A 17,845-nucleotide genomic window follows, 5' to 3' on the forward strand; every position below is an offset into this window, starting at 1 on the left:
CAGGAGGAGGATGAAGACATTAGAAGTGCTTTGGGGGAAAAGGAGGGAAGGACAAAGAGAAGCTGAGAAAAGGCTGTCCCCTGATGCATTTCAATAGAAAACAGTCTTGTCTTTTTTTTTTTTTTTTCTAGACCCTGTTTTCCATTTCAAATCAGCCCTGACACTTTGGTTACTTTTTTTTTTTTTTTAGTAAGCCAGGTTTGGACTTTAAAATCTAGTCATCTGAGTGTCACAACCGATTTCAAACAAAAGCAACACCTGAGGAGAAGGAAGCCCCCCCAGTGCCTCGGTGCCCATCAGGGCAGGCGGCAGGGGACCCACTGGAGGACACCCAGCCGCCTGCCTCACCCACCACCAGCACAGATGTGCAAGCCCCAGGAGAGACATGTTGCTCAGGGCTCCTCTCCGCAGCCTCCACCCTCTCGCTGAAGGTCTTGGGGTGGAACAAATCCCATCGGGGACCACTGCTGTTGAGCCGGGTAGGCGAAGGGTGTGGGCAAGCAGCCGCAGATTTGGGGTGCCTTCAGCCTCCCTCACTCTTCCTGGCTCCCACCTGGCCCCGGGCAGCAGAGCTGCTGGAGCAAACCTGCTCTCTGGGGTGCTTCCAGGGGATTTCCAGCTCCTCCCGCCTGACCCCAGCACAGAGTCCCCTTGGCGATGTTGGGAGAGCTTCCCAAAATCTTGCCCGAGGAGCCCTTCCCCGCTGGCAGCCCCGCTCAGCCCAGGGCTGGCAGCAGTGCAGCCAGGCTCTGCCTGTTCTCCATCCCCAAACCCACGCTGAGCTCTTGCCCCTCCATCCCCGAGAGGCTGGGAGCGTGGGGGAAGGCAGATGGAGAGAAGATCTGGAAGAGGAGGCATCTTGAAGGAAGAAAGTAACAACCAGGAACACTGAGAAAGGGATGAGATGTGACAGAAAAGTTGGCCTGAGGGAAATAACGGGAGCTAAAAATAACCGTCCAAAGGCTGCAATGGGAGAGAGAAGGAAAAGTGCCGATCCGAAGGAGAAATGGGGTTACGCTGCAGTCTTCCCCTGTGCGCGCTCCTGCTGAGCCCCCCAGCTTTGGCAGGGAGCCCCAGCGAGCCCGGAGGGGAGAGGGCTGGGGGGGGCCGTGGCAGAGACCTCCCATACGCTTTCACAGCTGGACCGTGGGCCAGTCGGCTCCCAGGGGCAGGGGCAGGCGGCATCCTGCGGGGACCGGGCTGATGCCTGCAGAGCTCCCTGCCCGCCCCAGCCGTGCGTGCCTGCGAGCCCATCGCCTTGATTACATCTCTCTGTTTCCTTCCTGACTTGAGCACAGAAAGCCTCTTTGCCATTCATTTACCCAGGGACTTCACTGGTATTTAATAAACTCGATTAAGCAAGCGCCTTAATTTGCTTTTGTAATGAAAACATAATTGTTTCTGCAGTTACAATGCAGGGACTCTCCACTGCAGGTGGTGGGTGCTAGGGAGCAGGATAATAAAACACAGAAGAGCCCAGAACTCAGGAAGTTATTTGTTCTCCCCCTTAGGAAATAAACATGTTATCACCTCGCCAGGGCACGGCTGGTACTGGGGAAGAGCAGGGAAGGAAAAGCCACTGTTGTGCCATGGAGAGGTGGGCTGGCTGCCTGATTTAGGGCAATCCTGCTCCCCTCGTCCTGGTCACTCGTGCCATCTCGCGTTTCAGTCCCTCCTCACAAAAACATGCAACCACAGAGTGTGGGTAATTTTTCAAATTCACTCACCTTGCAGCTCCATCAGGCGTCCCGTGTAGGGTGCGTGCATCCCATGCTCTGTGAGCCCATGTAGGGATGCATGTGTGATAAAACAGGGGCACACCTCTGAGCCTTCTCAGGCATAAATGCACATCAATGCACACACGTGCAAGCCAGGCTGTGGATAGTTTGCAATTCTGTGCGTGCATGCACGCATAACCCTTAGCACTCAACTGTCTCAAAAGGAGCTGCGCACATCAGCACCCAGGAACAGGTCTCGCAGTAGCCTTGGTGCAAATAAATGGGAAAAGAAGTTACTCTGCAAACAGTGAGTGTAAAGGCAAACCCCCAAACTGAGAAACAAATTATCATCTGCATGGTTTGTATGTCATATGACGTCTCTATAGAGACCAAACAGAAAAAAACCCTGCTCATTATATACACTTTACATTGGAATTATTTCTCATGATTGATGATTTAGAAAATACTGCAACCACTGCAAGCATGGGTGAGCAGCGCAGAGGTCACTGTGGCCAGGAGCTGGGGAAGACCGGAGCCCGTTTGTGCTCTCTGAGGAAGACTATGGGGACGAAGGACCCCGCATTTGCGCTGAACAGCAGCATGACTTGTGCAGAGAGGAAAAACGGGAGCGAGGAAGAGACAGATGGTCCCATTTTGTATGAAAAGGCAGAGAGGGAAGATGTAACTTGGGAATCTCCCCAGAACAAACCATCTGCGAGGTGTAAGGCCTGTGTTGCTGGTGGTATAGCAAGGTAGCCAAAATACTGAAGCAGCAAAGGATGCTGTGCTTGGTATGAAGCAGAACTGCATTTCATTCCCTTTATTTGTGACTTGGAGGTCACAGGTAGCGTAAGCAAGAATTTAGTCCTTTCTTTTTTTTTTCTGCAATAATAGGTTTGTATTTTTCATTACCCCTGTCTGACACTAACCAGGATCTCTGGGAACTCTTGTGAGCCCGAGGCAATTCCCTCCCCAGATTTAAGGAACCCAAATAAATAGGTGTTGTGGACAAATGCTTTAAAATACTAGGAACTTTAAAATACTAGGAACTAGGGACTGGTCTGGAAACCTCGTGAGCCAGACTGTGTTTTGCACTGAAGCTCCAGTGATCCGTTTAGGAGCTGCTGGCATCGAGTGCAAAGTCCGGCGGAGCACTCGGCCCCCAGCACCCTCCCCTTCCCAGCAGGAGCAGCTGCTGGAGGAAAGTCCCGTCCCATCCCATCCCGTCCGAGGCTCCGGATAGCTGTCACAGTGCATTGGCCCCTGTGGGAAGCGAGGTCTGGGGTGAGGTAAGCTCTTGGGTTATCTTCTCTAGACAGTTCATATCTCTGGAGATTTCATTCCCTCTGGGAAGGACGTAGCAGCTTCCGACCCTTCTGCAGTACAAGGCTGACCCAGCGCCTCTCGGGCAGGGATCGCCCCTCATGGGTCTTTCCACCTCCAAGTGCATCACAGGCCAGCGATGTCCCCATGCCTGGGCACACTGGATTGTCAGCACAGCATTGGTGCCCCAACCCCACGCTGTCCCCGTCTCGCACGGGGAACTGCGGGTGAGAGAGGGCGAACGAGAGCGTCCGTCCTCCTGCAGCAACCTTGCTGCTGCGGGCTCCGCTGCTTCAAAGGCATCCTCCCCGCAGATGGTTTCCAACGCTGACAGATAAACAGGGGCATAAATCTGGGCAGGGTCACGGTCTAATTGAGAGCCCACCCATGCACAGGAATGCAAGATACAGAGAAGGCAGAGGGAAGGGACCAGCTGATAACACGCTGGCTGGCTTGCTGTGGGTAATGCCCAGTTATTTGATGTCACCGCTGTTTCATTAATCAAGCCATAAATCAGACGAGCCCCGGCCCTCATTCGGCTGGGTGAGATGCCCCAGTGCCGCCACACCAGGCTGCTGGGGTTTGCTGAACGGTCCTCGGCTCTGTCCCTCTGCGGCAGGTTGGGGAGAACGAGCTGGCAGCTCCCTGCACCCGTGCAGACTCCAGCAGGACAAAGCTGCAAAGGCGCAATCAAGGCAGGGATCTTTTCTTATTTTGGAGGGGGTGGACAGGAGACAGAACGAAAGAAGGCTAAAAAATAAAAGAGACCGCCCCTATAAATCACTAATATTAAAACAGCATGAAAGGGCTGGTGTCTTCAGACACAAATAAGCCCTGGGTGGGAGCGCAGGAGGCATTGCTGGCCCAGCCATTCAACTCTGCAAATATACATCAGGTCTTCCTGACACATCGTTATTAGCTTTCCTACGCTGAATTGCACAGGGATAAACTTGGGGCTGGGAGAAAAACCGCAGAGATTATTGTCAGCCCTAGCACTGCCACGCGCTGTGCTTTTTCTCCTTCCCCCCCCTCCGCCTTTTTCAACCAGGAACACAAAGGAAATTCATGGCATTTCTATGGCTAATACCGCAGGAAGCGTTGGTGGGCTTGAAAGAGGAGAAAGAATTAGAGGGCTCATCCAGACAGTGGGATGTGGGGGGTGAAGGAGAGCGGGGGGGGGAGCAGAGAGGGAGGGCGTAAGAGGAGGCTGAGAGCAGCTGATCTCAGTAAAATGATAGTTTGATGCATTGGTCGGGGGAAAAAAAGAAACTTCAATAAAACAAATTGAATTTAAATCCTTCGGTAAAGCTGGTTCCCAGCGAGTAAGCGCGGGGAATGGACGGCTTATGTTACACTTGTACACCCATGTGGCCTCTTGCTGCAGTTTGCTAACGAGGGTGCGGGGGGGCTGGTGCTGCTGCCCGAGGCTGGTGAGGTTGAGGGGCAGCGAGGGGCCGGCGGTCACCCCACTTCACATCCACGCTCGCATGCTCTGGATCAGCACAAGTCCCCCTGCATCTTCCTCACATGTCGCAGGAATCCCGAAATGCTGCCAGGCAGTTGATCCTTCCCCCTTGCCCCTGCAGCTCCTGCCCAAACCCTCAAAACTCTGGGTGCCCCCCACCCCCGTTTCGGTTCATCCCAAGTCCAGGACCCCCTGGGCCATTTTGCAAGCAGCCCCTTGCAGAAGCCCCGCTCTCGCTCTGCCTGGCTTTGTTGGCTTCAATAGAGCAGCTCACCCTCATGGTGCAGGAAAGATAAAAGCAAACCCTTGGGAAGGGGAACTGGGCTCGGAGGCTGCCCCCTCCGGAGCAGCCGCCCAACTCAGAGCCATCTCGGAGGAGCCGGCCTCCTTTGGGATGTCTCTGTGGTCCTGCCCAGGCACCGGTGCCATCCCCGCCTCAGGCTGCCCATCAGCTCCAATTACGTGATGATCCGTGGAGGTCAATGGACTAAGAGGAGGATCCACCATGCTCGTTTTCACTTGCCATAAACAGGGTTTGATGTCAGGTCTCCGGAGAGGTGAAAGCCTCCCGCCTTAACTCCCCTGCTGCCAAGTTAACTGCCCATAACATTAAAGATACAATCAGCAATAAAGCCTAAAAATAGCCCAAAGCAATTGTCAGCAGTGTAAATAAAGATTGGTGAGTGTTGTGGAGCGGGGATAAATGCAGAAGATTCATGGTCCATCTCTCTCGCATGGGCAGATCATCGTGCCTGGGGGGAGGGCGGTATCTAGGAGCATCTGGGACTTCTGTGAGCTGTCCAGAGACCTGGGCTCTACCTGCCCCCTGGGAAGGCATGAGGTGCCATTCCTACAGCCCCTCACAGTTTTGGTGAATAATCAGGCAATTCTTCTAAGTAATAGCTTATCTAAGAATGGCTCCAAACCCGGTCTGGGCCCATGCAAATGCTAAGTAATCTCTGGCAGGTAATCTCCCTCACCACCTCCAAGCACTTTCTGCAGGGAGTATTTCCCTGGGCAGCAGGGCGAGAGCATGCAGCTTAAGCTCCTGGTAGGAAGGATTAAAGATCTGAGTCAAGACTACCCTTAGCGGATTGCCCCGGTGAGAGGTTGGTTTGTAGTCTGCGTCCACTTGCTGCGCTTTCCGATTTAATGAGACAAATCGATCTGCTGTCACAGCACCTCCCGCCCAGGGTGGGGAAAGGGCTCTGGGACAAAGTCCTGCTGGTTGCAGCCAGTTGCACAGGATCCTGCCTAAAACAGGAGAGGGTGGGTAGGCTGGCAGCGGCGGGGGGAGACGGCTGTGCAGATGCGATGGGCAAAGAGAGCCGCGCGCACTGCGCCTGCCAGCAGCGATGCTAAAGCACCGGGTCAGGAGCGAAGGACATGGGGCAGAGCTGGATGGGGAGCAGAAACGGGCCGGGGCAGAAAGGGAGGCTGCAGAGCCGGGGGCCAGGGGCAAAGCTGCACAGCACAAGGGAGCCCGCCGGGGTTCTCGTGTGCCCCAGGCTGGTGGGGTGGGCAGCTCTGACCCCATTGCTAAGTGAGGCTCGGGTCTCCTTCCCGGACCCACCAGGCTCCCAACACGCTGGAAGCACCCACCTTTCAGGGTGGGTGTTTATTCAAGCAGGAGGGACCTCTGTGTCCTTTGAAGCCAGCCCCCGGGAGTGAGCATGCAGCACCCCTCTCCTCTCTCTGGGGCTGCCGGAGCTGCCGGATTGTCGTGGCACGGGGAGAAATCTGGAAGCTATTGCACCGGTGCGCCTCTCCAGCGGGAACGCCGTGCCCAGTTCATTTCCTTTAAGGAAACACAACCCGAGGGGATAATTAGAGCTTCTTTGCGTACACAATCCCATATTGTTTATCCAACACAAATTAAAAAACGTGGTCCTCAGGAACACGGAGCTGGGGAGATAAAGAAGCGATCGGCTCCCAGACGGGTTTCATTACTGCCCCGACACACCGGGCCCCTGAAACCGCTTTGTGTTTCAGGACAATGGCAGGAAAGCTGGGACCTTCGGAGCAGGAGCGGGCTCCAGAGGTACACCCGGGGTGCTGTAAATAAATAAATGGTGGAAAATCAGATGAATCTTTGCGCCAGCATCCAACTCTCTGCCATGCTTTTGTGCCTCTTGTTTCATGCGTTTGGGTCTCGGGTGCACACAAACCACGTGAAAGCCTAGTTGGAGATGAGAAATCGCTGAGGACTTTGCCACGGCTCAGGCGGTGCTGAGGCCCAGGCTAATGGGGTGCTTTGTGCTCACCCCCCTGCTCTCCAGCGGGCAGGAGCAGAGGGTCCCCTCCAGGCGTGGTGGCTCTCCCAGCACCAGCTGTTAACGGGGAGCTTCGATGGACCCCGGAGATGTGGAGGGAGGTGAAGATGGAGAAGGGAAAGGCCATGGACCCCCATCCTCGGAGCCCCCCAGAGCCACAGCCACAGCTCGATTACAGCAGGTCTCACTCCATCGTTGTGCTGCGGGCAGGCTGAACGGGGAAAAAATGCCATCTGGGGTCTCACTTGAAAGAAGTTTTACAAGCAATGGGATTTTATTACAAGAAGTCTAGTAATGGTGTGATTTCTGCGTCAGTCTGTGGTGGAAGGGTAGGGGTTGGGAGCAGGGATGCCCTCCACACCCGTCGTGGCACAGAGAATATCCCTGGGGACTGCTCCTGCTGCCAGACCCCTGGGCAGAGCCACCAAGCACCCCGCTGACGGCACTGGAGGAAATCCTTTGCCCCCGCTTGAAATCTGCTCCTACAAGATCCATCCCAGAGGCACACGCAGGCTGGAATTGAACGCTTTGCCCTGCGGTAAAACAATGGGAATGTGAGAGACCAAAACATCTGGGGACATGTGGGAAGATGCCAGCAGCATCCCCCAGCGCCCACGGACCACACTGTGGGGCTCAGAGGAATCTGCCCCCGGGATCTGGGAAGGGGCCATGGGCACTGCCTGATTGCAGGGCGCCGGGCCCTCGCCCCAAACCCGAGAGCACATGGCAGCGGTGGCATCCTGTTTTAATCACCCCCTCTCCCCGCTCGAAGCCGGAGCTCATTATGGGCAACGCTGTTTGTTTGTTTTGTTAATCGACACCAAGAGGCCCCGTCTGGGCTTGCGCTGCTCAGCCTTGCTCTTCCAAGCCCCATCTCCGAGCCCCGACAGCACGTAATTCGAAGCGAATTTTCCAGTGTGGTTTCTGTGGCCTGGGAATGTATTTCAGGATCCTCATTTGGAGACCTCGATCAAAATCCTGCCATCGCCCTCATTGCTCTCCATAGCTTCTCCCCCCATGCTGCCTGCAACCACACCGCTCTCCTTGGGCCAGCTTCACACACCGTCCCCTTGCAAGCACCTCCGGGGACCGTGTCACTGGGAGGAGGATGGAGGGCACTCGCCGGGTGACACTGAGCATCCCTGGCCACGTCTGGGATGAGCACCCGCAGGAGGTGCCAACCAGAGCCGGGCTGCTGCTCACCTTCAGAACAGCCCCTGCTCTGACGAGGTGAAAAAAGGCTTCTTCAGAGTACAACGCAAAACCCACATCTCACCTACTCACCTACCACAGTGATTCATTTGTTAAAATTACCTGTGGATCAATGCTGGGAGCAACAGCTGGGTACCAGCAAACCTCGCGGCAGTTATCATCCAGAGATCTCCTGCAGGCATCAGTGGAGAAGCCACTTTTGAGGCTGTCCTGCTGGTCATTTTGCTGCCTTCTTTGGGGCACACTGGACCCATCTGAGCTCCATTGATGAAGCAACACAGACAAACCAGAAAACAACGTGCTGCAGTCAAAGAGCGGCATTCAAAGCAGAGCTCTTTGGCGGGGGCGATGTGCTGTGCAGGCAGGGACACCGGCAGGGACTCCTCTCCCCTGGGGAAGTTGTCACACTGGCAGCCGAGAGTGGATGTGACAAAAAGCCAATGCAAAGCCGCAGCTAGCATTTGCCCCATAAGCCAGCAAAGAGAATCTGGATTGCTCCCATCTCCAGCCTCCCCTTTCTACCCCCATAACACCTCCCGCCTTTTGCTGGCACAAACGTTTTTTAGCCAAGCAATGAACAGATCTGGCTGGGAAAAGCCACATTTTAAACAAAAGCCACTACTGCTTCTTTTGACTGGTTTCTGCTGGCTCTAAACATGCACCAAGTGGCAGGCTGGTCCTCCTGGCCGTGCTTCATACAGCCCTGCTCTCCTCCACATGTGGATGCTGTGGGAAGAAAAATAAAAGCCAACGAAACCTATCAGGTGAGAAAACCTTTTTGGAGGGTAAGAATGGAAAGAAAAGGCTTTTCTCAGCCTCCCCTCGGCCTCGCTCCACACACACGGCCAAGGGAGCATCTGTCCTGCTCCGTGTGAGTTAGCGAGTGAGATGGGAGAAACAAACATGCCACACGAAGGAGGGAAAGCCATTGGTGTGTTTAGCATTCCTTCCTTCCTAATAACCTTGGGAGGAATCAGAGACACAGGTAAAGGGGCACAGGGGTCTTGGGCTGGCCACTAACCCATCCACCAGTGACCACAGCTGGCTTGCGACAGGGAGGTCCCACAGCCCAAGGATGGTTGTGCCCTGGCCCTGAATGAAATCCTCCCTATCAGGTGAGGAAGAGGATGAAACTCGGCACAGGGGGTTCAGAGACCCCAACACGCCCTTCCATTTTCTCCTAAGGTTCCGTACAGCTTGGCTCCCCCTTCCTGCTCTCTGAGCTCAGGGAACATATGTCTAGCAGATTTTTATTAGCTGTGTAGCCTTCCCTTGCTCGCTTTCCGTCTCTCTTTTTTTCTTCTCCCTGCTTGCTTGACAGAATTTAGATTAGACAAAACATGAGATCATTTCTGCTTGCAAAAAAAAGAAACAGAAGAAATTGCCTCTCTCTTCTGCACCCCCTTCCTACCCCACCCCATCATCTCCACCTACTCCAGCCCCATCCCTCTCCCCCAGCCGGCAGCTTTTTGACTTTCCAGACGTGATGAAGACCCACAGCAGACCTGCTGCTCACCACCACTTCATCCTCAAACCATCCCTCTCCCTGCGCCCGATGGAGCTGTTTGCTCTCGCCTCCCTGCTGCGGGCCAGCCCAGATGGCTTAATGCTCCACGTTGCATGGAGCCAGCTTGGCCAGACTGCCGGCATCCTCCCTGAGGTCCTGTCCTGCCAGGGCAGAGGCTTTGCGAGGGTGCCTGGCAGTTGTACCTCAGGGCTCTGGTGGTCTCAGGCAGCACTGCACCTTCCTGCCGTAAGCTGAAGGTTTCCTCATCCTCGCTTCTCCCCACCCTCCTCCAGGAGAGCTGGCTTCCAGTGAAATGGGAGCAAGAGCCAAACCGGGGCATGCTGGATGGGGCTTTGCAGCAGCAAAAGCCCCTGGTTGTTCATGGGGTGAAGGTGGGAGCCTGCTGCCCACCTGGAGGGTCTCCTGCTCCAGAGAGCCCCTGGCACAGCGCTGGGTGCCCCTGCCCTCTGCCAAGCTTCGCCCTTTCCCCGGGAAAAGCCATGGGGAGGGGGTTCCACTGTGGCTTCGGGTTTCTTCCTCACTGCTGCTCCCCTCTCCACGAAGGAATCTGCATCTAGTTTTATGGACACCCGGAGGAGCTGGAAAAATGATCTAAGATCGCCCAGGGACTTGCAGAAATGGAGGGAGGTGTGAGAGAGGGGGAGAATGGCAGCTCTGTAGCCACGAGCCATGTGGGCAGCTGGGAGGTGGGAGGATTTTCCCCTGTTCCCTGGTTTCCAGAGAAACTTGCCTCTGGGTAGAGAAGAGGAGGTCCCAGCCTCCAGTTAGCATCAGAGCCCAAATGCTTGGGAATACTGAGATCACAGTATCATGGATAGGCTGTCTCCATCCCTGTGAGCCCTCTGTGGTTTCCCCAGATGGGTCCTCCCCATATTTCTAGACCCAGGGCACCACATCCTCTTTAAACCCTCCAGCCCTGTTCACACCTCCTGGGGCATGCACCCCATCCAATGTGAGGGCAAAGAAAGGCAAAGAAATCCAGCCTGCCTGCCTGCCTGCCTGTCTTCCTTCCCTCCTTCCTTCCTTCCTTCCTTCCTTTTTCCCTCCCTCCCCACAGCCAAGCACAGCACCTCTGCCTGCTCCACTGCCTCCAGAGCCGCATGGGAAGGTGCCGTTCCCTTTAACTGAGAAAATACCTATTTCAGCCCGTAAATGCATCCAGCAGCTGAGGCTGGTACTCTGCCTGCTTCCAGCAGCTGAGGCTGGTACTCTGCCTGCTTCCAGCAGCTTTTGCCTGCCAGTCTCAGGAGTAGTATCCTCTTGCAAGTAGCAAGGCTATAACATTTCATCTCAAGTCCCTAATAAAGACAAGACAATGGCTGCATTTTGTCTTCAGCGGCATCAGGAGCTCTTTGCAGCATTAAGCAACACGACGGGGAGCCGCGGGTTGGCAGGGCTGTGCCAGTCAGATTTGGTTATTGAGAGATCCCCTTCTTGGCAAGCCGGCCGGCCGCTCAGCGTGTGCCGCTATGCCGGCGCTCAGCCGGGATGAGCCGGTGCTGAGCCCCAGCCCCTGTGCCGGGGGATGCCGAGAGGAGCAGAGGGGCGAGAGGAGCGATGTCTGGGGTATGCAAGGACATCAGCCATGTGCTCCAGCCCCAAAGGGGCCAGGAGGCTCCTGTTACTGCCCTTTTCCAGTGCTGGTCATGGTCGTGACAGAACACACACATGCTCACACACACACACACACAAATTGCATTCTCTAAGCCCGCGGGTAACCAGGAGAAGTGTGCTTGCATCCCTGGGCACAGCAAAGGATGCATCTGTGTATCTCACAGGCTCTCTTTTGTTTCTCTCCCATTTCCTTTCCTCTCCCTGACCTTCCTCTTGGACAGGACACCTGTATGACTAACTGGAATTTAATGAAGACAATTGAATAAATAAACACCAGCCCAGATTGTAGCACTGACATCAGGCTATAATGTGACTGTGCCTCCCAAGCACTGGGCGATGTCCGGGGGCAGCTCTGAGGACCGCGTCAGAATGCCGTGCCTACTCCGGAAGAAGGAAAAAGCGCTGCAGGATTATTAATTGAGAAGCTCACAAACTTAGTAGCCCTGAAGTTTGCTGAGAAACATCTGACTCGCTTGTGGGTCCTATTTCCAGCACAGGTGACCTCAGAAAGAGGAAACCCAATGGTTGGCCCAGCCTGCAATAACACTCCTGAGGAAGCAGGGAGGCCCGGTTGGGGTTAAATGATTTTATTTAATAACATCACAATGACAACGCAATAGTTTAGAAGTCAAGGCTAACCTAAAAACAATTTGAAAGAAATCTTAACTTGCAACTCATGAGGTGGAGCAAGGATAATAGGGTTTCTTTTCTTGCCTTTCAGGGCATTTTGGGTAAACCTTGCTCCTGTTTCTCAAGCTTTCTTTCCTTGTGGCCATGAGGATGTTTTTAAAAGACAGCCTTCATTTCAGGACCCTGCTTTGCCCAGGACCTGGAGCTTTAAGAAACAAAGCAAAACCTGTGAAGTATCTCAAGACATTACATGAACGCAGTTCTGACTGTCCTTTGGATTTCCTTCTTCTGGAGAAGAAGAGCCTAGTGGCTGCACGTACCATTCCTGAGGTGACACATCAACTCTGGGCAAGAAGAGGCTGCACTAGACCTCTAATTCCCATCCAAAATCCCCCACATGCTGAGAAATATCCTCACCCCAAGGACGAAGCTGTCCCGAGTCCCAGCGGAGCGGGTGGGACGTGCAGCTCAGGTTGCACGTGGAGGCACAGCCCGATGAGTTATGTCCCATCATGATGTCACAGCACAGAGAAATGCCAAGAGACTGGTACATCATCTCACCAATATAGCAGCGTGAGCTGTTCACGACAAGAGCAGAACATCTTGAATCCTGAAGTTTCCAATATGTTCCAGTTCTTTGGAAGCCCAGTAAAATGTCATCTGCTCGCTTGCAAGGCAGTGGGACATTGCTGAATGGAAGCCAGCCCCAGCCCTGGTGAAAGCTGGTAGATCCATCCCACAGCTGATGTTTGGGAGGATGTTGCAGCAATGGTAGGTGTTTTGTGAGGAGGCGGCATGTGTTGACATGTTGGCTTGGTGGAAAAGGAGAAGCAATCCCAACAATTTTCAAAGCACTAGATCCAGCTGGAAGAAAACTGCAGCACCCCACCGGAGGAGTGCCCCCCTTCCCACTGCCGCAGCGGGACCGTGGCCTGGCCTCCATTCTGGCCGTGGGATCTTCCTATGGAGAGGCAGCAGAGGGTGGTGAGGAGCTCCCACCAGCCCAACTCCCCAGGAGCCACAGGGAAGCACAGGCATGTGCAGAGAACACCCCGAGCTTTTTACTGGGCTATTTTACATCCTCCTCCTCCCTGCTGGGGTCCTGTACCTCGGCATACACTGCTGGAAGGAAAAGAAAAAAATCCTCTCCTGCCCAAAAGAGCACGACAAACTCAGCCCTTCGTGGTGTCGTGGCCCACCCCCCTACAACCCAGAGCCCAGTTCCCCCACGTATATCTCCTGGAGGCTTTGCTCCTTTGCAGAGCCTTGAAATCTACTTATTCCTGGCTGCTCATGTCCCTTTACCCCGTGTTTGCTGGCCAGGCACCCATCGTGCCCTGTGCCCACATCCACCCACATGGCCCCCACGCTCCAGCCCCCGTGTTTTTGGGGCGGGGGGGCCCCCGCGCAGCCCGGCGAGCTCCGGAGGCGCTCTCAGCGGCACACAAGTCTCCTATTATAGCTTATTAGAGGGCTATTATAGACTCACTCATTTAGAGAATTACTCATTTTTTAGGCCTTTCAGGAACTTTAATGAGTTGTTTTAAACACATGCAGCAGATGTGGCCTTGGGATGAGCTCCTTTGAAACCCTCCCTCCCCCAGCCCATCAGGCGGCAGCGAGTACACAGCCGGGACCCGTCCCTGCTCCGGCAGGAGCGGGGTTGGGGGTCCCTCTGCGGCAGTGCTTGTCCTCGCCGTGCCCCAGCATCTCCAGCCCACCTCCGCACCCACTGCTCCTGCCGCAAAACTGGACACTGCAAACCAGCCCGACGCTGGCTCTCTGCTTGCTATGTCACCGTTCTGATGGATGGAGGACTCCCAGACGATGCAGAAGAGGGGGAAAACACAGGGAAAATAGAAAGGGAGGGGAGGATGGGTGTGTTGGGGCTGCTTGGGGTCTGCCTATGGGACCTTCTTTTAGGAAGGGAAACCACTGTCCATTGGCGTGTCAGGATCAACCATCAAACACTGCTCCAGAAGAGCCAGGAAGGCTCAAAAGCAGCCGGCAGTTTGGCGTGCCAGTTGGCTGATGATAGGTGCAAAAAACTCACATGGCTGCTTATTCCCACCCCTCTCCCTTCCCAACCTCACCCCTTCCCAAAGCCACCACAAAGGATTAAGTTGTAATTTGCTGAGCTGGTGGATGATGCAAGGCGCTGCCCCGTGAGAAAAGCAGCCTCCGAGAACATGCAGATACTCAGCCCTGGTCTCTGCCTCCTCCCAGAAATCTCCTCGGAGGTTTTTGTTCCTTTTTTCTCTTTTGGATATTCAACAATGTATTCGCAAAACCTGGACCAAATTATAGCCCATTACCCAATCCAGCTCGTTCCAAATCCCCTGCATTACTGCAATCAATAAAGGGGAAGCCAGCTCATATCACAGCTGAGACCATGAGCCAAGTGTGCCGTTCCCAGCCCTGCTACAGGTTCCCTTACACACGCAGACTCACTCCTGTTCCCTTGTGCAGTGCGGGACGGCTCATTTCTGCCAACCCACAGGCTGGAGAAATCAGGATGGAGTTTAACAAGGAAAAAAAAAAATACAGGAGAAGAAGGGAAAGGAGAAAGAAAAAGGAAACCAAAGGCTTTGGGCGTGGGGGAAATCTTCAGGCCGTGCTGGAATGTAGATTCTAATTAGTATTTATTTAAACACCCCCAGATTACAGGTTATACATGCAAACCGATTGCACATGCAGGAGGTGATCCTTGAAGAGAAGGCGGCAGCAGCGGCGGGGATGGGGAAGCAGCGTCCCTCCTGCTGCACCTAACAGCGGGGACAGGACGGAGGACAGCAGCAGAGCCCCTCTGCCCCGGCCGGGCACAGGCTCTGCTCCGCACCATCCTGCCCAGCATGACGGCTTCCCTCGCCAAGGGCCACCACTGAAGCCTTGCGGGGCCTGAAGACATTAGCCGCTTGTAAAGACAACCACATGCAACTGTTGACCGTCATTTGTTTCTCTTTTTTTTTTTTTTTTACCTTCCACTGTAACGCTGCTAAAACTAAGGAAATGTTTAATCACGCCTACCAGCTCTGCTGCAAGAGGGAATTTCAGGAGATAAAACATAAGGACCAAACCAGAACTGCAAAGAGCGCTGAGGTCTTTCAGGACTGCCAGGAACGAAGGTGTCAGTTTAAATTGCAGTGACAAGAAGTTGCCTTTGGTGCTTCCCTGCTGAACCTGCTTTGGTTCAAATGCAAGTCAGCAAGCGTGGAAGTGGCTGATTAATAGAGTTAAGTGTTTCCATCTATCCGAGGGAGCTGGAGCTTTACCTGCAGTAGCTGCCATGCAGTGTGGTCACTGACAGCACCAGTACAGGAACTGCAAAGCCTGGGCAGATGCAGGAGTTAAATAATCCCGCAGAAGCGATCCCCTGCTGCAGACGATGGGAGGAGGTCAGCTTATGGGGCAGGGTGGAGAGGCACCATGCAAGTGAGCCAACTGCGGCTGAGCTGGGAAAGAAATCAATCTCTTTCTGCGATTGCAGCGTACTTTGTCTTTGCACTGAGTTGCCGTGACCTGGCAAAGTATGATAATAAAAGAGTGAGCTCGGGTAGGTGCCCGCTCAGGTGGGTGCCCGCTCGGGTGGGTGCCCGACTCCCTGCACAGGGTTCCCATGGACAGCCAGCAGCTCCGCTGTGGGCTGGGGTGCTGCAGCTGGGGGAAAGCAAGCGGAAAGGCAAGTGTTTTGCGGCAAATCTCATTTTCTGAAGAGCTCTGCTTCACCTGGTTTTGTGGCCTTCAGGTTAAGTAACAGCAGCAGTGCAGGCTTGGCCAGTCAGCGCTAAAAATACATGCCCCATTAACCCAGTTACACACCCAGCAGTGAGAGGGAGCAGCAATTTGCCTCAATTCCCCTCAGCAGCATTTCTCCCCCGTCCCCCCCGCTCCCCCTCCCCAGAAGCACTCGCACAGAAAATGCACAGCGCTCTGGGATGTCTGCCAGGAAAGCATCATAAAATGTAAACCAAAGCTTGCTCCCTAAAAGCACAGCTTAGCCCAGTTTCTCTTACGTTTCCTTTTCTGCGCTTTCACTTGTTTTTTCTCCCTACAAGCTGCAGCAAACTGCTCCTTTGGCATTTTTTAAGTTCTCCGAGTTGGAGCTGTAGAGTCTGATGGGGATTTGTCCGGCGTGCCCATCACCAGGCCTCGGGGCATGAGGGAGGAGACGGAGACCTCCGGGGCTGCAGAGCTTCGAAACGTGACCTGCGATGGAGTGGTTTTTCCCGACACCCGGCACGTCCTGGCTGCTGCCCCAGCACTGCACATGGCGAGCCGGGAAAAGAAGTGGTTTCCAGGAGGGGAGCCATCTCCCTTCTCCTGCACCCTGCTTGTGCACCCACTTGTGCATTTTTTAGAGCCCCTGCTCTTTTCAACCACCGCAGCTTGTCAGACTTCATCAAGGGAGACAAAGAGGGAATGGAGAGCTGTAAGGAGAGCCGAAGGGCACTGGGATCATGCCGGGAGGGAGCCGGCTGCAGAGGGGCACACGCATGCCCGGGCTGCACCGCCATGTCTAGAACGAAGCACTGCTAAATTTCATTCAGGTTACTTTACGTACCTTGTTCCATTGGGGATATAGAATAGAATAGAATAGAATAGAATAGAATAGAATATTTTCAGTTGGAAGGGACCTACAATGGTCATCTAGTCCAACTACCTAGGAAATATGAAATGCTGTTGATGAGCAGCGTCTTCCTTCGGCTCATGGGAGCCAAGTTCAAGTTCCCAACAAGTGCGGGGGAAAAAGGCTGTGGGTATTTTTTCTTCCTTTCCCTTCTCGCGGAGCTGGCAGCTCTCCTGCCTCTCTTATCTTTCACCGAACAGAGCCCCGAATGATTTTTTTCCAGCATGAGAGTTGCAGCTGGAGGCCTATGTGTAAATAATAAATGCATAAACAGCAAAGGAGGAAAGCGTGAGGCCGTGGAAGAAGCCTCCCCATAATTGAAAAGATGGTGTTCAGCGGATGGGAGGGGAGAGCATCATTTTAAGTAGAATACAAATAGAGAGAGTAATACAAATATCTAAAGTGGCCTCATCATTTGCTTATCCTGGGGAATGAAATTCACCTCGTGAGGCTCACTGCTGAACACAGAAATCATTTGCCTTCTGCGTAAGACCATCGCACAGTTTCTGTATGCGTTGGGGGATCGCTCTGCTTGTCCCAGAAGTCTCGGGTATTGTCTACAGCCGGTACATGGGCCCTGATTTGTGACTATGGCTCCAGTTCAGAAGAGCCTTTGTTTTCTTGCTGTCGCTTCCAGGAGTTGAGGCTTTCAGTGGAAGTGGGGAGTCTTATTTTATATCAATGACTGCAAAGATATCTTCCTTTCTTAATGCAATAAACTAATAAAAGTTGACAATAGCATCTGTTCCCAGGGTTTAATCTGCATATAGATCAGCAATGTGGTGATTCCAGCAGGAAGAAACAAGATTTTGATGAAAGAAGATAAGATGGAAAAAATACCATCCGGAAAATAGAGGAAGGAAAGGTTGAGGCCATGACAGTAATGGGAGATTTAAAAAATTACATACTCTAAATCAGATTGATCTGGGATCATACCTGGGCTCTCTGCCCATCGCATGGGACACAAAGAGTTTACTCACGTGCTGTTCAGAGGGGGGGTCCCAGCACTGCACTGTGCCTGCCTCCAGTATGCTTTAGCCTTTGCTCCCCAGTTATATCCACTGTGTGAATGCTAAGCGAGGGGGAAGACAGTCTGGTTTATACTGGCTCCAGCTTCGGGTTTTTTCTCCTTCTGAGCAGCAAGTTCAGGGTGGGATGTGATATCGGACAGCTTGTCAAGGACTCGGGACTTGACACTAAAAAATGGCTGGTTCAAGTGCTGCTGTGAAGGAAGGAGAAGCAGCGGGCAGAGGCAGGAGAGCTCTGCACCAGAAACTGAGAAAGACAGTACCTATGGGTGCTGAAAGATATGGAGCAGCGTTATATCTTAGTGTCTGTATCTTAGATAATCTCTTTGCACCAGGCAATCTTGTGAGATGTTTCTGTACTTCTGATTTCATCCCAGAATGGTTTGGATCCCTAGAAAGGCAGGGTAGACGTTTTCTCAGGAAGCAT

Source organism: Haliaeetus albicilla, chromosome 23 (assembly GCF_947461875.1).
Source record: "Haliaeetus albicilla chromosome 23, bHalAlb1.1, whole genome shotgun sequence".
Classification (NCBI taxonomy): domain Eukaryota; kingdom Metazoa; phylum Chordata; class Aves; order Accipitriformes; family Accipitridae; genus Haliaeetus; species Haliaeetus albicilla.